General features: G+C 42.9%; 1 protein-coding gene across 3 annotated transcripts in view; it reads left to right on the top strand.

The window, feature by feature from the left end:
- Blk (BLK proto-oncogene, Src family tyrosine kinase) overlaps window positions 1–18,345 on the top strand; it is a 43,192-nt gene that overhangs the window by 4,182 nt on the left and 20,665 nt on the right. The window contains exon 1 of one of the 3 annotated variants that reach the window (XM_028758711.1): window positions 6,977–7,076. The exons of the other annotated variants lie outside the window; for them this stretch is intronic. The gene's annotated coding sequence lies outside the window, so the exon portion shown is untranslated. Of the gene's footprint in view, window positions 1–6,976; window positions 7,077–18,345 lie in introns of those variants that run through there. 3 annotated transcript variants of the gene reach the window in all.

Raw genomic sequence — 18,345 nt, 5'->3', positions numbered from 1 at the left:
CAGGAGGAGGCAGGAGGAGGCAGGAGGAGGCAGGAGGAGGCAGGAGGCTAACAGGTTTCTAGCATGGCTTGGCTTTGTACTGTTAGAAGGGAGAAGAGTGTTGTTAACTTCTGGGATGGGCAGAGACACTTGCTCTCTGATTCCCAGGCCTGGCAATCTCTTTTATATGTGCAGACTTGAAATGGGGACAGTGATGGGACAAAGGAAGTAGGTAGACAGTGGAGAGGGGGTGGCTGACAAGATGGTTGGAGCTGAAGGATGACTAGGAGAAAGTTTTAAAAGAAGAAAGCAGCTGGGTATAGCAGGTCACATGTTTAATCCCAGTGTTCAGGAAGCAGAGAAAGGCAGATCTCTGTGAGCTCAAGGTTAGTCTGGTCTAAATAGTGAATTCCCAGCCAGCCAAAGATATAAGACTCTTATCTCAAAAGAGATACAGATAGACAGACAGATGGATGGACGGATAGATAGATAGATAGATAGATAGATAGATAGATAGATAGACAGATAGATAGACAGACAGATAAATAGAGGACAGAATGTCTGATGATCCTGTCTGGGACCAGCTCCACCCCTGGGAGCCATCCTAGATCTGTGCCATCTAGCTGTCTAGCTGGGTCACTGTGAGGTGTTGCGATACACATGGGTACTGATGGAAACTGTCGAGTGCAGGGCCTGTGACTGTCGTTGAGAAGGGCGGATGTTGACACCCTGGCTTTGGATAAAGGCATCACCTCCCTACAAATGGGAGTTTGAGAGAAAATCATTGTTCTAAAACAGGCATGTTCAGCCTGTGGCCAGCTATGAGTGCAACCCCAACCCAAAATCATAAATGTAGTTAAAGCATTATGAGGTGAGGTTTGTGATTTATTTTTTGCTTATTATTTCTGTTTTTGCAACTCTATTACGCAGTTCTAGAGCATGAACTTTGTAGATGACAAAGTTGTGTCCCAATGTCAGAAGCTTGGCAAGGGTTTACAGTAAGGAATCTGAAGATAAGGGACCTGCTGGCCCCACTGGAGCGCAAGGTTCAAGTTAGAGACTATTGAGTATTTGCAAATTAAGCACTTTCTAGAAGCTGACCTGAGAATGGGGGTAGTTTCTAAAGTCTGTGGTGTGTGTGTGAGTGTGTGTGTGTTCCACAGCCTGGGATTAGCCAGATACAGGGTGCTGCTGATATGGACAGGACAAGATGGTGACCTGAGGTTAAGACCAGAGGAAGAGTCAGAAGCTAAGAGACAGCTGGGGTGGACTGTGCCCTGCCTGGCTCATTAAGCTCTGAGACGTCACTTCTAGAATGGATCTCTGGCCTGGGGCCTTGACTGGGCAACTTCCTCTCTCTGAGCTTGTTTCCAACAGTGCTTTTGGGGGTAGGGGAGCTAAGCTACCTCTCAAACCACTTGTCAGACTTCAATGGCTCTGTAGGTACAGCATGCACTCAGGTCAAACGGTGAAGGGTGGTTAGGCACCTAGATCTATACCAGGATGCCCTGGTCTCAGTTGGTCCCCAAACAGTCTTGTGCTGGTGGTAGGAACCTACCTAGGGGTCCAGAGCTGGGAGGGAGCAGCACTGAGATGCACACTCAGGGTTGTGTCTATAGGATCCAGCATTAGTCCGAACCTTAGCACAGCAGCAAGGCAAGGAGGTAGGGCGGGGAGGGGAATGGGAGCGGGGAAAGAGGTGTGGGTCATTATAGAGGTGACGGCTGAGAACAGGCTGCTGCATGGTCTATACACAGAGACTGAGAGGTCAGGAGCTAAGATGTGATGAGCTCCGAGCTATACTCATGTAAGACCTCAGGCTGTGACCTACAACCTCTGGCTGAAGTCTACCCCCCCCCAGACTCTGGCGCCAGCTTGCCTGGGGACATGATACTGCTGATTCTACTTCTATGCCCTGTGGGCTGTTCGTGTGGTAACCTCCTCTTGTTCATCTAGGCTGCTCAGCAGCTCAGGCTCCTGGCTCAGTCTTTCCTGCCTTACTTTCTACATATCATCCTGCCACCTTTGGGGTTAAGTCCTCCCCACGTTCCTCAGCCCCTTTGGCTCTCAGCTCTGAAACTATATCAGAGAGCAAGACACTGTCCGAGCCTGAGAAGCACAGAAGTGAGAGTGGTTATGGAGTCAGTCTTGCATGCCAATCATTCATTCCAACAGGAGTCCAAATGATAGGACTGTGGCACTGTCCCCGAGGTCCTTCAGAGTGCTTTAGGACAGCAGAAAAGGAAGCCAGGTCACTTATGAGTCCAGAGGTAAATGAACACTGGGGTCAGAGAGCAGGAGGGGCCCCCTAGGCTCTTGCTCACTTCCCCTAGCAGCAGGAAGGGCTGGCCATGAGGAGAAAGCTCTTGGGAGCCCAACTAGAGGAGGTCAGCAGGGCTCTGGGGGCAGACTTGACGGCAGTTCTCAGAGCCTCTGTATGTTGGAGCTGTCTCCTTCCCTCAGATTCTGCTGTAGGAACCTATCCAGTCCTCTCTCAGTAGCTTTAGTGGGAGTAGCTGACTTCATGCTCTCATGGGGATACCATGAGGACCGCAGATGCCAGGCGGAAGCTGAGCCAGGCCAGGGTCTTGGCAGCCAAGGGGCTGTAATGTTTCTCAGCACTAATCAGTCACCGCAGATAAGCCATTTACATATGACTCCAAATGTCGGTCTGCTTGCGAGCGATGTGATAGGAACATCAGAGTCTCTGATGGTATGAGAAAACAAGACAACATGTCTGTTCCACAAACCCCATGAATTTAAAAATGGAGCCCCCCCACCTCGTTTATAGGAAATGGTCTCATTTGAAGACATAAACTGGGAGGGGTCTGAGGGAACCAGGATGAACACTGGAAGTGCTGATGGTGTCTTCTTTGCTCTTTCTAACGCTAGGCTTGGGGTTTGTGGTCTGAGTCTGGGTGGGGGGGTTCTGCTAGCTGAGCCCTGGCGCTACTTACCCCCAAAGCTCAGTCACATGGGAAGCCACAGGAGGAGCAGGCTGCTGAGACCAGGGAGGGAGAGCCTCTGGGAGGGTAGGCTAATTTAACACAGATGTATCATTTGTCTCCTGACTTCAGATCTGTAAATATTATGTAACCCTAAAGGTAATGCTGAAACCAGACATGACTTCTGATTCAGCTGGCTTTGCTTGTTATATTGATCCTAAAAATCTGCTCTCGTTGGTTTACCCTGGACATAGTTTATCATTGATGCACGAGAGACATTACTGTGATTCTGCTTTTCCCTTCTCTTTCTGTCATAACGTAAGCATCTTCCCGTGACTCTATGGCATATTTGCGAGGCTGCATGATTTTGGATCTCTAGTTTTGCTTTGATTTTTAAAAACCATTACACACAAAGCTGTGGTTCAAAAACGAAATAGCACACGGGCAAAGTTAATCTGAGCTGCATCATGTAACGGAGGGCTGTCCTTCTCTAGTCCCTCCAAGGAATGGCAATTAATTGGGAACACAAAATGCTTATTTGGGGATAGAGCGGGGTTGGCACTGAGCTGCATTGTAAGCAGTGACGACAGTGACTGAGAGTTTCATCCTCTGTCATCTGGCTCCCGGACAACCATATTTGCTGGCCGGTGCTGTGATGTGGTCTTTGGCCGGAGAACAGACTTTCCTGCCTGGGAAATGAAGTGAGTCATAAGGAAACAACCCCTAGAGCTTCGGGCTAGTTTGTTCTTAATCAGAAGTCTGTGAATTGCTGCAGGCTTTGCCAGGAAAAGGGTCCCTGAAAGTGGGTGCCAAATTTAGCATAGAAATTTTAGTTTAAAAAAAAAATCTTTCTCTGTCTCTCTCTGTGTCTGTCTCTGTCAGTCTCTGTTTCTGTCTGTCTCTCTGCCTCCCTCTCTCTTTCTCTGCCTCTCTCTGTGTCTCTGTCTCTCTCTCTGTCTCTATCTATCTATCTATCTATCTATCTATCTATCTATCTATCTATCTATCTCTGTATTATGTTTAGGGCAAGGACAAATGCCATGTATGTGCCCTTGGAGGCCAGAAGAGGGCACCGGGCTCCCTGGAGTTACAGAAAGCTGTGAGCTGACATATTGATGCAGTGAACAGAACGCTCAAGTTCTCTGTAAGAGCAGCTAGTACTCTTAACCACTGAGCCATCTTTCCAGGCCATAGATTTCTATTACAGACAAGGTTTTTAATATGCTAATTTTAATAGTAACAAAAGTAAGCTCTCTTACTATACTTCAAAAATAAAAACGTTTTAGAACTGGCATGTTTATGGTAAGTGTATTTTTTTCTGGGGACATTATTTTCAATTTTATCACAGTTATAAGGAGACTGTGAACCCAGAAATATTTTTTTGGACTCTCAAGTAGCTCAGACTGGCCTCAAACTTGCTATGAGGCTAAAGATGACCCTGAGCTCCTTCTAGTCCTTCCATCTCTACCTCCAGAGTACTGGGATTACAGGTGTGTGCCAGCATACCCAGTGTCTGAGGTGCTGAGGATGGAACCCAGAGCTTTGTGCATGTCACACAAGCATTCTGCCAAGTGAACTACCCCCACAGCTCTGTATGTATGCAGACCCGTATCTACAGTTCTTAGTTAAAGAGAACATGTTGGCGTTTTTAGACTAAATGGATTCCACCAGCTTCACATCTCCCTCCCAAGAATCAGAACTCACCAGCGCTTGTAGTTGCTGTTAGCTCTTCCCCCCTGAGCGAGCTGTGTGCATCCATCTGAAATGTTATCAGCTGAGGCTGAAGGGGCGAAGATAAACCTTTTGAAATTCAAGAGAGCAAACATAAACACTCAGCTACCCCATGGAATATGTCAGCCTTTAGTCTGTTGGGCTCCTGATGCCAGTGTAGGTTCTTTCCTTTTCAAATAGCTGTCTTTATTAACAACAGACTCTCCTGCCACACTCCTGGTGCCTGAATGATTTCTTAAGTGTATCTGATCTCTTTCCTTGGTAATCTTGTCTTGGATCTCCTTAAAGTGTGTCAGCCTGAGGCACCGAGCATGGACACACTCAGTTTCCTATTTCTCCAGAAGTCTGTGCTATGTTCCCCAGTTGCTACTACTCATTGAAGAAGAAAGGCTTCTTAAGGTATGGCAAGCAGTGCTGACGTCAAAGTGAGCTGGTTATGCTTGCATCTTGGTCATCTGTGATGTACTGTAGTGACGTAGAGCACCACTGAATATTGGGTCAGTGCCTCAGCCTCAAGTAGTGGCTAATGACCCCAGCCAGTGTACAGACTCTGGCTGGAGATAACTGATGTCTTTATACCTTTGTCTTTGTAAGTTAAAGTGTACATTCTGCGTAGCAGTAAGGTATTAGGGAGATGAAAAAGTGGCTGTTTTTTTATGCTTGGGTTTTCCTGGATTGACCAATTGATTGATTGGTTCACTCATCCATTCAAAAAGAAATCCTGGGCTATGTGGGTACTGTATGGAGGAGAATGTGGTCAACAAAGCAGCCTGGTGTCTGGCCTCTACCGGTTTCAGGTCCACTGCAATGGGAAAAGAGAGACTTCAACCCACTGTCCTGTCTTTAGTGAGAAAAATATTGAGGACTTTTCTGAGTCACAGAAAGTTTACCATTATGTTACATTGAACAAGTGGAAGGCTCTGGTGAGGGTCACACTTTCTCTTTCTGGTACAAGGATCATTTCACTTCAGCATCTTGGGCGACAGCGTAAGGAACATCTCTGTCTATAAATGAATGGGGTCTGGGAAAGTTCTTGGGTTCTCTGTCCCTTGTCACCTGATCATGTGCCATGCACAACTGAGTCAGGTGGTCATTCCAGCTCACTGAAACACACAACCTAAGTCAGAGCCTCAGGCCAATAAGAACTCCTGTCTCACAAATCAAAGTGGACATTCCTGAAGGTTGACACTCCAGGTGGACCTCTGGCCTCCACAGACATGCACACACACACACACACACACACACACACACGAAGTTCCAGCATCAATAAATAGTCTGTGTGACACTGTCAGCTGCTCTCTGAGCTCTATGGTCCTTTCTCTGGTCCTTCCCCATCACGAGTGTTGTGGCCTTTTGTCCTCCTCAAATACCCTGATAGACCAGACCCTGTATAATCTTTCAAGGATGATGATTTTCTGTTCTCATCCAGAACCATGAGCAGCCTCCAGGATGTCAGAGAAGAGATAAGCACTTAGACCATAACAAATAGGGACCATACTTCTGAAGACTACACACCATTTCTAGCCAAACCAGGGTCTTCAAGACATAGTCAAGTAGCTGTCTGGGAGAACCTGCCAGCCTTAGTCCTGCAATGAGGGCTTTTGGCCCCATTACATAGAGATGATCCTATTACCTAAACCTCAATCAGTTGGACTTGGGTCAAGGGTCCCCTTTCAGAGAAGGGAGGGACTCTGGGAAACAAAACAGCACCATTTCCCACAATAGCAAGAACAGTTGCTCTCTGAAGCAGGTCAGGGCTTCAGGAGTCATCAGAGGATGATTTGGGCTGGGCTAGCCCTATGACCTTGTCACTGCATGGAGGAATGTAGCACCCTAGGGTTCCCTCAGCAGATATAGAAACTGGGGCTGGGTGATGAGGGCACTGACAACATGAATCAGGCATAGAATGCAGCCCTACCCCAGGTCCTATCTGAGCTGGTGACCTCATTGTCCAGCCTTCAGTCTCACACAGCCACTAGCTGTCTTTATCCACAAAGCACATACTCTTCAGCTCAGGCATCTGAGGGGACCAGGAGTTGGCTCAATGGCACTTCAGACAAGGCTTGCATAGAGCTCATGCTGCCTAGGTGGACACTTGCCTTCATGAGTTTATTCAATGCGGTTGGGTTTTCAGATGCCTGCCAGAGATGGAACTCTTCATTCTGAACATAGATTCTAATCTTCTTCAGAAGAGGTGAGGTGGCTCTTCCCACTGCAGAGAGACTGCCCCTCCCTTGAAGGTATTCACACGGTGTGGATGTTGGTAGAATCTCACTGTTTCCAGTCAATGTCCCCATACCTGCTGATAACACCCTTGTTCTAGACACAGCCTCTTGCTTCTCCTCCTGCCAAGGACCACGGTCTTCAGCATTCAATCCCAATCTCTTCTCTATGCAGCAGCTGCAGTGATCTTTGTAGAAGGTATGTTGGCTATGAAAAGCATTTTTTTAGGGATGATGGGATCCTCATGGGGGAAGAATCAAACCATCTCTGGGATTGCCTTGGGTGATACAGGTCATGTTGTCATAACAGGAGGCAGCCGATACTGTCACCGCCTTTTGTGCAAGCAACTTGGTGGTTTGAGTCAGGGATTCTGAAACAGTTTCCAGAAATTTGTCCAAACTGGTTTTTCTTTCCAAAAACCTAGAAAGCCTAAAGAAAGTGCAGGGAGATACAGTAACCAACTCACACACACAGGTCAGATGAAGGTAAGTGCACACACACACATGCTTATACATGTATACACATGCGTAGTAAGGAGAGTTGTAAAAGTGTGTTCAGGTCTGCATGATAAGAAAGAAGCTTACAATAAAATTTTGAGTGACAAAAGACAAACCAGGTCTTACAGGCTAAGCGCCAGTCAGCGCTCCCACAGATGCCGTGTCAGACTCAGTTTCTAGCTAGTCTTCTGTGAACCGTTGTGAGCTACTGATCATCTTCGCCTTGACTTTGCCTGGCAGGGAAGGAGACAAGGAGAATGGCAAAGAACTTTGCAAATCATAATGTCAGGACACAAGCCAATACCTTTCCTTCCACCAACTCCACTTAATCTGTGTTCCATTTAAAAAAAGCACATTTTCCCAAAGAAGAATAAGTAAAATTCAAATAATTGAGATATTAAAATCATGGAGATGCTTTCCTGTATAATTTTCTGTGTTAGCATTCCTCTTTGTAATAAGTGATATTATTTTATATGAAATTTTGAGTTGTACAAGAAATGAACTATAAAGCTAGGTATGGGGAAATCATGTCTGTAATACCAGCACTCAGAAAGCTGAGACAGGAGAATTGTGGGTTTGAGAATTATATATTCTACATGATAAGGGCCTGCCTCAAAATGAGAGAGAGGGAAACGTTGTACATAAGTTCACCTTGATTTAGAAGAGAAATATTTCTTTTTATTATTAGTTCTATGTGCACACATGCATACACACACACACACACACACACACACACACACACACACTCCAAAATGAAAAGAGAAGCTCACTAATTTGGGCTGTCAATGAGTCAAAAAGGAAATGACTGAGAACTGTCCTGAGGGAGCCTATGGAAGACATAAGACAAGATCTGGAGATGTCCTTCGCAGTGTTCTTGTGATTCAGAGAAAGGTTGGGTCAAGGAGACAGCTCATTAAGTAAAGACGCTTGCCCTCGAGCCTGACTACCAGAGTTTAATTCCTGGACCCCACATGGTGGAAAGAAAGAATGAACACCCACAGATTGTCCTTTGGCCTCTACATATTCTGTGGTATGTGTGTGCAGGTACACAAGACACACACATACACACACACACACACACACACACACAAATGAATATAATTTAAAATTTGCCATTTCTTCAAAAATTATGTATGATCATATCTACAATGCTAGTAAAATTAATACAGAATTTTTTTCAGAATTATTCTGAAATTATTTTCAAAAAATGAATTAGAAATAATAAGGAATAAAGTCCTGGCAATAAGGAGTTGCATGGTTTCTGTGCAGTGAGGAGTTGCATGGTTTCTGTGCAGTGAGGAGTTGCATGGTTTCTGTGCAGTGAGGAGTTGCATGGTTTCTGTGCAGGGGTAGATTCTACATGTGGATCTGTGCAAAAAAACAGCCATAAGGCATCCAGGAACGGACCTGAGAATGTGTGATAGGACTTTTATTATATAATATTTGACTTTCTGATTCAATCATCTTTATTTAGGTTCCCACTCTCCCCTCTAACGTTTTAAAGCCTTTTCTGGTTAAATCTTTCATCAATATAGATTTGATATTAGGGCACAGTTGTGATATTAGGGCACAGCTGCCCACTTCAACAGAAACATCAAGTGTCACAGCACTGTAGGCTTGACTGTCTTTCTAGTGATCCCCAGTGTTTGTCTGATGTCTAGCATGCTTCTGTATGTGTGCTGTGTAATGTTTGTGGTGTTTGTGGTGTGTGTGCTTGTGTATTTATGTGTGTGTGTCTGTGTATTTCTCTCTCTCTCTCTCTCTCTCTCTCTCTCTCTCTCTCTCTCTCTCTGTGTGTGTATGACTTTCTGTGTGTGTGTGTGTGTGTGTCTGTGTCTCTCCCTATGTGTTCATGTGCATTCCTTTGCTATCTCACAGTTACTGCAGCTTTTACTGAAGCCTCTTTGACATCTGATTCTTTTCTTTCATTGCTTTTTTTCTATTCTTGAGCATTTTTATCATCCACCAAGCTTTAGAAACATCTTATACAGTGTCTGATGGAATATTGATGGAAAACCCATTTGACTTCTGGTGGCTATGAAGGGAAGGTTCACCTCTGAACTATAGTCCTCTTAATTAGCGACCAACGGCTCAGTCTCCTCTCCTAAAAATCACCTTTAAAGTACTTTCAACAATTTCATATCTCTATACAGGTCTGCATAGTCTCTGTTTGGTGTATTTCTAGGTAAGGTACCGTTTGGGTTGGTACTGGAGATGAGAAGACATTTCTAAATGGCCACCCAATGTGAATAGACCAACATAGTGGGAGGTCAATATGATTCCGAGTATGCTAAAAGTCATCAGGCAAAAACAAACTAAAGCAAAAAGTCCCCACTCTCCACCCTTCCATAAGTAAAATAAACATCTGAAGATATCTCTTGGAGAGAATGTACCTCTCCGGTTCTGCTGGTGGATCTCTCGGGGATCATGCTGGGATCCATGGTGTCACTGCCTTGTATTCCCACAAAGGTTGTTCAACACAGATTTTCCTTGTTCTTGGAGGAATTGCTGACTGTGCCGTATGGGTGCTGTTCATTATCGAGATCAAGAAGCAGAGACCTTTAGGAGAAGGTGAAAAAATAAAACAAGTCACTTAACTGAATAGTGTTTTTTTATTTTTGGGAGGGTGGTTTTAGTATTTTTAAGATTTATTTATTTATTTTACTTATATAAGTAGACTGTCATTCTCTTCAGAAGAGGGCACTGGATCCCATTACAGATGGTTGTGAGCCACCATGTGGTTGCAGGGAATTGAACTCAGTATTTCTGGAAGAACAGTCAGTGCTCTTAACTGCTGAGCCATCTCTCCAGCCCCTGAATAGGTTTTTTGTTTTTTGTTTGTTTGTTTTGTTTTGCTTTAGAACCAAGGACCTCTACCTTACAACAAACAAATTATACCATTTAAAAAACAAAAGCAAATGGCAAAATGTTTGCATAGATTATAGAGTCATTTTTGTAACAGTCTCAAACACGAAGCAAAAGATTAATATTGCTGTGACAACAGGTACATGCCAGTGGTGTAGGAAACCATGCATGATAGAACATCCACTAGCTTCAGGATAAAGATCACTCTTGTGGAGAAACAGAGTGATCAGAGACAAAGTCAAGATTGAGCTAGGCTGTGTCCTTCATATGAATAACACAGAGAGGATGGAGGGCGGGTCAGGGAAGGAAGCCAAGCAAAATGAAGAACCAATGTCTAGTACACTAGCGCAGCTGCATCGTTGCTGAGATTTTTTTGTTTTTATTTATATATTTTTTTACATATTTAAACTTTCTGTGGCTTGTGAGATGGCTCAACAGGTAAAGGTGCTCACAATGCAAGCCTGGCATTGAACTATAGTCAAATAGTGGTCTGAATTCAGGACCCATATGGAGGAAGAAAAGAATCAACTCCACAAAGTTGTCCTCAGATCTCCATATGCCTGCTTACACACACACACACACACACACACGCACACACACATACACACACCATGCCACACATGGTAGTAGCAAACACAATGAAAAAAACTTAAACGTACTGTTGATAGAGAACAAGTTTCAACAGTTTCACATTTCTGTATAAAGGACAGATAGAAAGGTCAGTAAACTGAGTAGATAGATCAACGACCCTCTGTGTGTAGGTACCATAAACAAAGGAAAGATGCAGAGCTAACTTGAGAAAATGTCTACAACACAGGACAGAATGATGTGTATATTAAGGATATGTGTCTTATATAAAAATCTCTGGTGTGTTATAAGGAAATCAAATCATAACATTAGAAATCATGGTTAATAAATATAAGTTATTTATAAATCATAAAAATAAGTTAAAATTGTCTTATTTATCACTTTTTATTTAACAGGTAGGCAAGGATGGCTTCTTTTCTTTTCTTTTCATTGGCAAGGATATGAAAAATAGCTTTTCCTTTAGTTTTGAGAGCATAAATCAATCTTACTCTCACAGGCCAGAAGCCTAAAAAAAACAAGTGCCTATATTTGATACTGAATCCTACTTACAGAATCATAGCTTTAAAAATATCACACAAGGGTGAGTGAGATGATAAAGGGGTGAAGGGGGCTTGCTGCCAAGCGTGATGATCAGAGTGTGATCCCTGGGACCCATATGGTGAGAGGAGAGAACCGACTCCTACAAATTGTCCTCTATCCTCCACAGATAGATCGTGGTGTGTGAGACACACACACACACACACACACACACAATCCATCCACCCATCCACCCATCCACCCATCCATCCATCCACCCATCCATCCATCCATCCATCCATCCATCTATAAGTGTAACTGCAATTCTTTTTAAATGCACAGACTGCTTAATATTTTACAAGTTTGTTCATAGTAAATTTATTTATAATCACCAAAAATTAAAAGTAACTTATTTGATCAATAGTGTTTGCATAAATTAATAGTAAATATGTTGAGTCACAGTTAGGAAACTTCCGTTGAAATTATACTTACTTATAAATCAAACTTTATTTAATAATTAATTTTTAATTATTTAATAAATACAAATAAATTATACTTACTTATAAATGTAATTCATAGTGTAGTGCTTATGGAAATAATCAAGTTATTAAATAAGATAAACAGTCTGGGCATTTTACATATGTGTGTATACGTTACAGCCCTGGTTATGTTAGTGGTAACTATTTATAATAATTTTCCGTTGGTGTAGCTATTTTTATTTAGTGTGATCTCAGTTTTAGTTTTTGGATTTTGAGTTGAGACAAGGTCTCATGTAGCTCAGGTTGGACCTTAAACTCCTACACATCAGTTTACTTCCAACACCTTTTGAACCCTTATGCCCCTGCAATTCCATCTGCAGGAATTTAACCTTGACCAAAATTAGTCCAAGAGTTTAGTCAGAATTAAGACCTCAACCCAGGCTGTTTGTACACATCTGGGGCAGGGGGAGCATTTGAAGTAAACAGGTATGTAAGAGTAAATTCATGTAGCAGGGGAAGAGTTTGAACCTCTGACCTTCCTGACTTCACCCTTCTCCCCCACAGCTGACAGCATCATGAGCCTGTACCATTACACTGGTTTTGTGTAGTGCTGGAGGTGGAACTCAGGGCTTTCTGTACACTAGGTTAGAACTGCCAACAGAGCCATAGCCAGGGCCTGCTGCTGGGGTTTTAGGGAATTTTCCTTTTTTGAATGTGTGTAATACCCAAATATTCACTGTCTACCTATAATACCAGCTTAGCAAAAAGAAAAAGAAGAAAAAGTGAAATAGAAAGGTAAAGAATACTTTTTAATAAACAGAAAGGGATAGAAGCTTCTATGCTGCTGTCAGGGGCACCAGAGACTATCAGAGAGCACTCGATGCTTATGCCTATGAAATTCCACTTGCAGGAATTTAATCTTGACAAAAATTAGTGGAGAGTTTTATTCAGAATTAAGACCTTGGTCCTGGGTATTTATACACAGGTCTAGGGTGCAAAACGTGTTGGAAGTAAAACTAATATGTAGTAAAAGGGACAGACAATACTACGCTCTAATGATAAGAGGCTTGATAGACCGACAAGCAATAAAGGAGACAGAGCAGCCGCCAGCAGGAAAAGACAACTGTGATGTGTTCTTTCAAAAGCAGGTCACAAAACAGGATGCAGATAATGACCTTTTTTTTTTCTTTTTTCTTTTTTAAACTAAAATACTCTTGGAAAATGACATACCAGTGTTAACAATGGCTGTCTCCGCGTTGGGGATAATTTTTATCTCCCATGTTATTTTCCGAATTTCCTGTGGTAAAAACAAATCACTGTGTAAGAGAGAAAGGACATTGGAGTCGTAATAGGTTTCATTCCGCAAGAGCGGATGGAGCTGGCCGGGGGCAGGGTGTCACCTCCTCCTGTCCCTCTGCCCTTCTCAGATGGGTTCAGGACACATACTCTACTTTTAAAAACTGAGTGATTGCCTGGTTTTCTTTGCTTGCTTCTCTCTGCAGAAGGTGTTTAGGAAGGCTTTAGCAGCCCTCGCAGAGGCATGCACTCCTCTAGTGCTAGCAGCTTGATCCGAGTCCATAGATTCCCACAGATTTTCTTTACATCTTCAGATAAGTGCCGACTCCCCTCTTATTTCCTTTTACATGTCTTGATTGTGTAATAAATCCATCCAGGAATTTCCTCGGCTTTACAGTAATGTATTCTGGATGTTTTACCTTCCTAGTTTCCATCTCTCTTACTACACAGCTAATTTTCACCCATGTGTTTGTTACTTAGCTTCAGGTCGTGATTCTATAGGCTGTCCATGAATACGTTTGTTTTGGTTAGCCGGGAAGAATGTCAGCTGAAAACTAAAAGTTTGCCTCCCAGCCATCCTTTAGGGATCCCTCCTAGTAGCAAACAATGGTCAGTACGTTTTTTTTTTTTCATTTGTTCATTTGTTTGTTTTGACTTTTTGAGGGTTTTTCTGTGTAGCCCTGGCTATCGTAGGACTCACCAGGCTAGCCACAAACTCACAGATGCTCCTGCCTCCGTCTATTGAATGTTGCTGGGATTAAAGACAAACAAAGCTCCCTAGTGCCCGCCCCCCCAAATCCACCAAGCTGTGCACCTGCTTTTGCTACAATCAGAACTTCAATGAGTCTGGGGGGGCTGGGGAGATCACTTAGTCACTAAAGTGCGTATTGTACAAGCATGAGAACTTGAGTTCAATCCCCCCAACCCCCAGCCATGTAAAACAGCCAGGTTTGGTGGCAAATGCTCTTAATCATAGCACTGGGAAGACAGACAGGTGACTGAGGCTTTCTGGCTAGTGACCCTAGCCTAATTGCTAAGTGTACCCAGGACACCCAAAGTGGATAGCTCCTGAGGAATGACAGCTAAGGTAACCCTCTGGCCTCTATAGACATACACAGGAACACACAGAGAATAAATTAGCTTGAATTCCAACACCTCAGCGGTAGCTAATCATAAAGGCATGGAAGGCCCAAGCCCTGCTGCCTCTTTCCATGCCTGCCATCACCCAAGCCCTCTTCTCCCCCTCCCCCTCCCCAGCTCTTCCAGTTTCATTGGTTTCCTTTTATACTAAGTGATAGATTTTAAGGTATAAAGTAACACATTTAAACGCCGACAACTTCATTTATCAGCTTTCAACCATATCTGTCCACACAGTCTCCGCTTTGAGTTCACATGTTCCTATGTTTCACTATGCTACTATTATGTTCATTATAACATTTATACTATAATTTATCACATTATTACATGCAACATATGTAAAGCATTAAGCCTTACAACACTCGTATCCTGTTCTGTGCTGCTCTTAGCTTTACTGTGCCTCATCAGTGAAGTTACTACTAAAATAAATGAACTAAAAAGCAACCATTACAATAATGTGACCAGGCAATGTTTTTATCCTATCAGGTAGAATAATTAGACACACGCACAGGCTTTATGGTACAGTGTCAGAGACACCTGCCATCGGAAGGAAAAGTGTCCAGGTGCAGAGCTTTAGTGAGGCATCTTTTATTTTCCTTTCTGTGTTCAGAGATTCATTTCACGGCCAGAGTCTCTATCTCACTGGAAGAGCACCGCACTTCCAGTCTTTCTTGCTTCATCCTTTGCGGCTTTCTTTCCCTTGTGAGCGCATGTGTACAAGAAGAGCTCCCCTGGATTTTCAGTATGATTTGGAATGTCTCCATGGAGATGAAGGAGCACGCTTAAGTGTACAGTCGTGACTTAGTGAAAAATAAACTCCAATAGTCAGGCATGTGAGCTTGCATTTGTAATCCCAGGAGTTAGAAGGCTGAGGCAGAAGGACTGATATCTAGGCTAGTCTGGAATACTGAGTGAGACTTTGTATAAATCAATCAATCAATAAATCATGTAAAGATGCGCACACTGTGCAACCTCCCCCACATAAACACTTCCATCACCCCCAAAGTTTCCCTTAACTCTTTCCCGTTCAGTCCCTCTCACCGTCCCTCCTGCCCACTGACATCCTGCCCCCAGCACGGCCATCACACAGCTGGAAGAGTATGGCAGGTTTCTTATGTATTCAGCCTCTGTCTCATAACACAATGCTCTTAGACTCAGCCATGTTGCTGGAGGCGTCAGTGGCTCATCATATTCAATTATTTTTCTCTGTTTACAGTTAATGGACATTTTTGCTGTTTTGTTGAAAGCTGGCTTGTAAAGCTGGTGCGACAGCATGGGCAAAAGTCTCTGTTCTCATCTTCTTTCATTTCTCTTCGCTAACTGGAAGTCTGACACCAAATTTCATCCTTCATAGATGGTGCTGTCAGTGTTCCATCTTAAGACATACCGAGCCAGATGTGGTAGTGCATGCCTGTAATCCCAGCACTAGGGAGGTGGTGGCAAGACAGTTGGGAGTTCTAGGCCTGATTTAGTCTCATGAGACCCTGTCTCATGAATAAGATAAACAAGTAAACAGGTAATTTATTACTAGTGAGAGGTACATATAAAAGTATGACATGTATTCATGAAGATGTCATAATGTAACTCATTACTTTATACACTAAAACTTTTAACAAAAAAAAACTTGATTTAAAAAAGGTATTACCAAGCCTGAAGAGATGACTCAGTGGGTAAAGGCGCTCACCGATGCCCCGAGTTCTATCCCTGAGACCTACATTATGGAAAGAGAACATTAGCTCCAGGGTTGTCTTCTGACTGTCGTACAGATGCCATGTGTGTGCAAATCTGTGTGTGCACACAGACACACACATATAAACACACAGTTAGAGACATGTGCATGTATATTCGTACACACATGCACACTTATATACATACAAATATTCATATGTATACATGCACATAGGTATATACACACATACATAGGTACATGTACACATACACATGTAACATATGGGCAACATACACAATAAATGTAATTTGAAAAATTTAAAGACATAACCAAACCCAAGATCACCTAATTTCTCCCATGTTGTCTTCTAGAAGTTTTATAGTTTTGCATTTTATAATTATAGTTTCATGATCATAATTACTCTCATGATCTGGTTTGAGTTACTTTTGTTAGAGTTGCTTTTGTCAAGATGCAGTTTGTTTTTCCTTTGGCATGTGGTATCCAGTGATCCCATACATCTATTAAAGAGATTAATCTCTGGTCTGGTGATTTGCCTTGATCATTTGTCAAAGAGTGGTAGACCATAGTTATAAGAATGCACTTCTGGGCTTTGTGGTATTCTCATGTCCATTCCTTCATACTGTCCCTTCCTGTCTGAGAGCAAGGCACACATTCAGGTAGGATGGGCTCTCAACCTTCTTCTTTTCCTGTAGAGTAACGTTGGTTCTTCTGAGCTTGTCCCTCCATAGAAACTTGAGAATCACTTTGTTAACAGTCACAAACAACTTGCTGGCTGGGATCTTTGTTGCATTTCATCTGTGCTCGAGACCCTGCAGTTGGTGATTGAGTTTTTGTGGTCATGAACCCTGAATAGAGTTCCATTTCCTTAGATCTGCTATCAGGGATATGTATTTTCCTTCATATGCTCTCAGTACACTTTTCATTAGATTTATACTCAAATATAGATATTTTGGTGTTAACGTAGAGAGAGCTTTTTGAAATTTCAGTTCCAATTGCTCCTTACAAGTGTGCAAGAACATATCAAGTGTGCAAGAACACATCTATGCATTAGACTTAGGAGTATGTTTTAGAATTTTACACACTTATATATTTATATTTATTGACATTTATTTAATATGTGTACATGCTTATGTGTACAAGTGCACACACATGCACACACACTCAGAGGGCGTCAGAGGACAGCTTGCAGGAGCCACCTCTCTCCTTCCACTGTGTCCTGAGGACTGAATCAGTTTGTCAGACTCGACGGAGAGTGCCTCACCCGCTGAGCCATCTCTCCAGCTCTATACATCCTTTGGTTATTCTTTGAGATTTCTTTATGCACAGAACCAAGTCGTCCATGAATAAAGACAATCTATTTCTTTTCAACCTTATGCTGTTTGTTCTCCTCTCTGCCCTTATTGTTAGAACTCCTAGAATGATGTTGGATCAGGGTGGCTCATGTGGGCATCCTTGCTGCCTCTGGTTGAGTTTTTGTGTTGATTTCGTTTTCTATTTATATTTTAGATCAGCAGCTCAGACTCCACCATATCATCCATACCTATCTTATTTTTTCAGTCCCTTATTTTCAGTTTTCAAGACTGTTCTTTTCGTGCTTGTGTCAGAAAGAGGTGAGCAGCTTGGAAGGAATAGGAGAAGTACACATGAGAACACTCTGCAAGCCGTGAAATACCACAGAGGGACAAGCTGGTCCAGAATAGTGTTTTCCTGTCAAGAAACTATGCAGGAAACATAGCATCATATAAGAAATATTTGTATGGAGGACAGAAAAAAGGCATTTCACATATAGACAAGAGGATAGTTAGCATTGTTTATGGCAAAGTCAAAGAAAGAGCTGGGGGATTCCTGGTCCCTATTACATTGCATACTCTGGAAGCAAAGGCAAACAAAACCATCTAGGTGATGTAGTGCTTGCAGCCCGATCACATCCTAAAACACAGATCCTGACCCCACCTCATCTTGTTACAGAACTGTTAGGATGGGACTTAGGGTCAGCTCAGGGTCAGTTGTCAATTGCACAAAACCAGGTTTTAGAATCCTTTGCCACACAAAGAACCGGCTCCAGATTTAACTACTCATTGAATTGTTAAAAGTTACAAGAAATTTAGCCGAGTGGTGGTGGCACACACCTTTAATCCCAGCATTTTGGAGGCAGAGGCAGGTGGGTCTCTGAGTTCGAGCCCAGCCTGGTCTGCAGGGCAAGTTCCAGGACAGCCAAGGCTACACAGAGAAATTCTGTCTCAAAAAAAAAAAAAAATGTTACAAGAAACTAAACACTGAAGAGTACATTACAATCCCTGTGCTGTTAAAGCAAGATATGAAAGTCTATGCTGGCCTGAAAGCCTGTTGTTAACACGTTTCCAAGATCACTAATGGGGGATTTTAAAATATAAATTTCC

This window comes from Grammomys surdaster, unplaced genomic scaffold (genome assembly GCF_004785775.1).
Source record: "Grammomys surdaster isolate TR1022 unplaced genomic scaffold, NIH_TR_1.0 126219, whole genome shotgun sequence".
Lineage (NCBI taxonomy): Eukaryota > Metazoa > Chordata > Mammalia > Rodentia > Muridae > Grammomys > Grammomys surdaster.
This window is presented reverse-complemented; position numbering and strand designations above follow the sequence as displayed.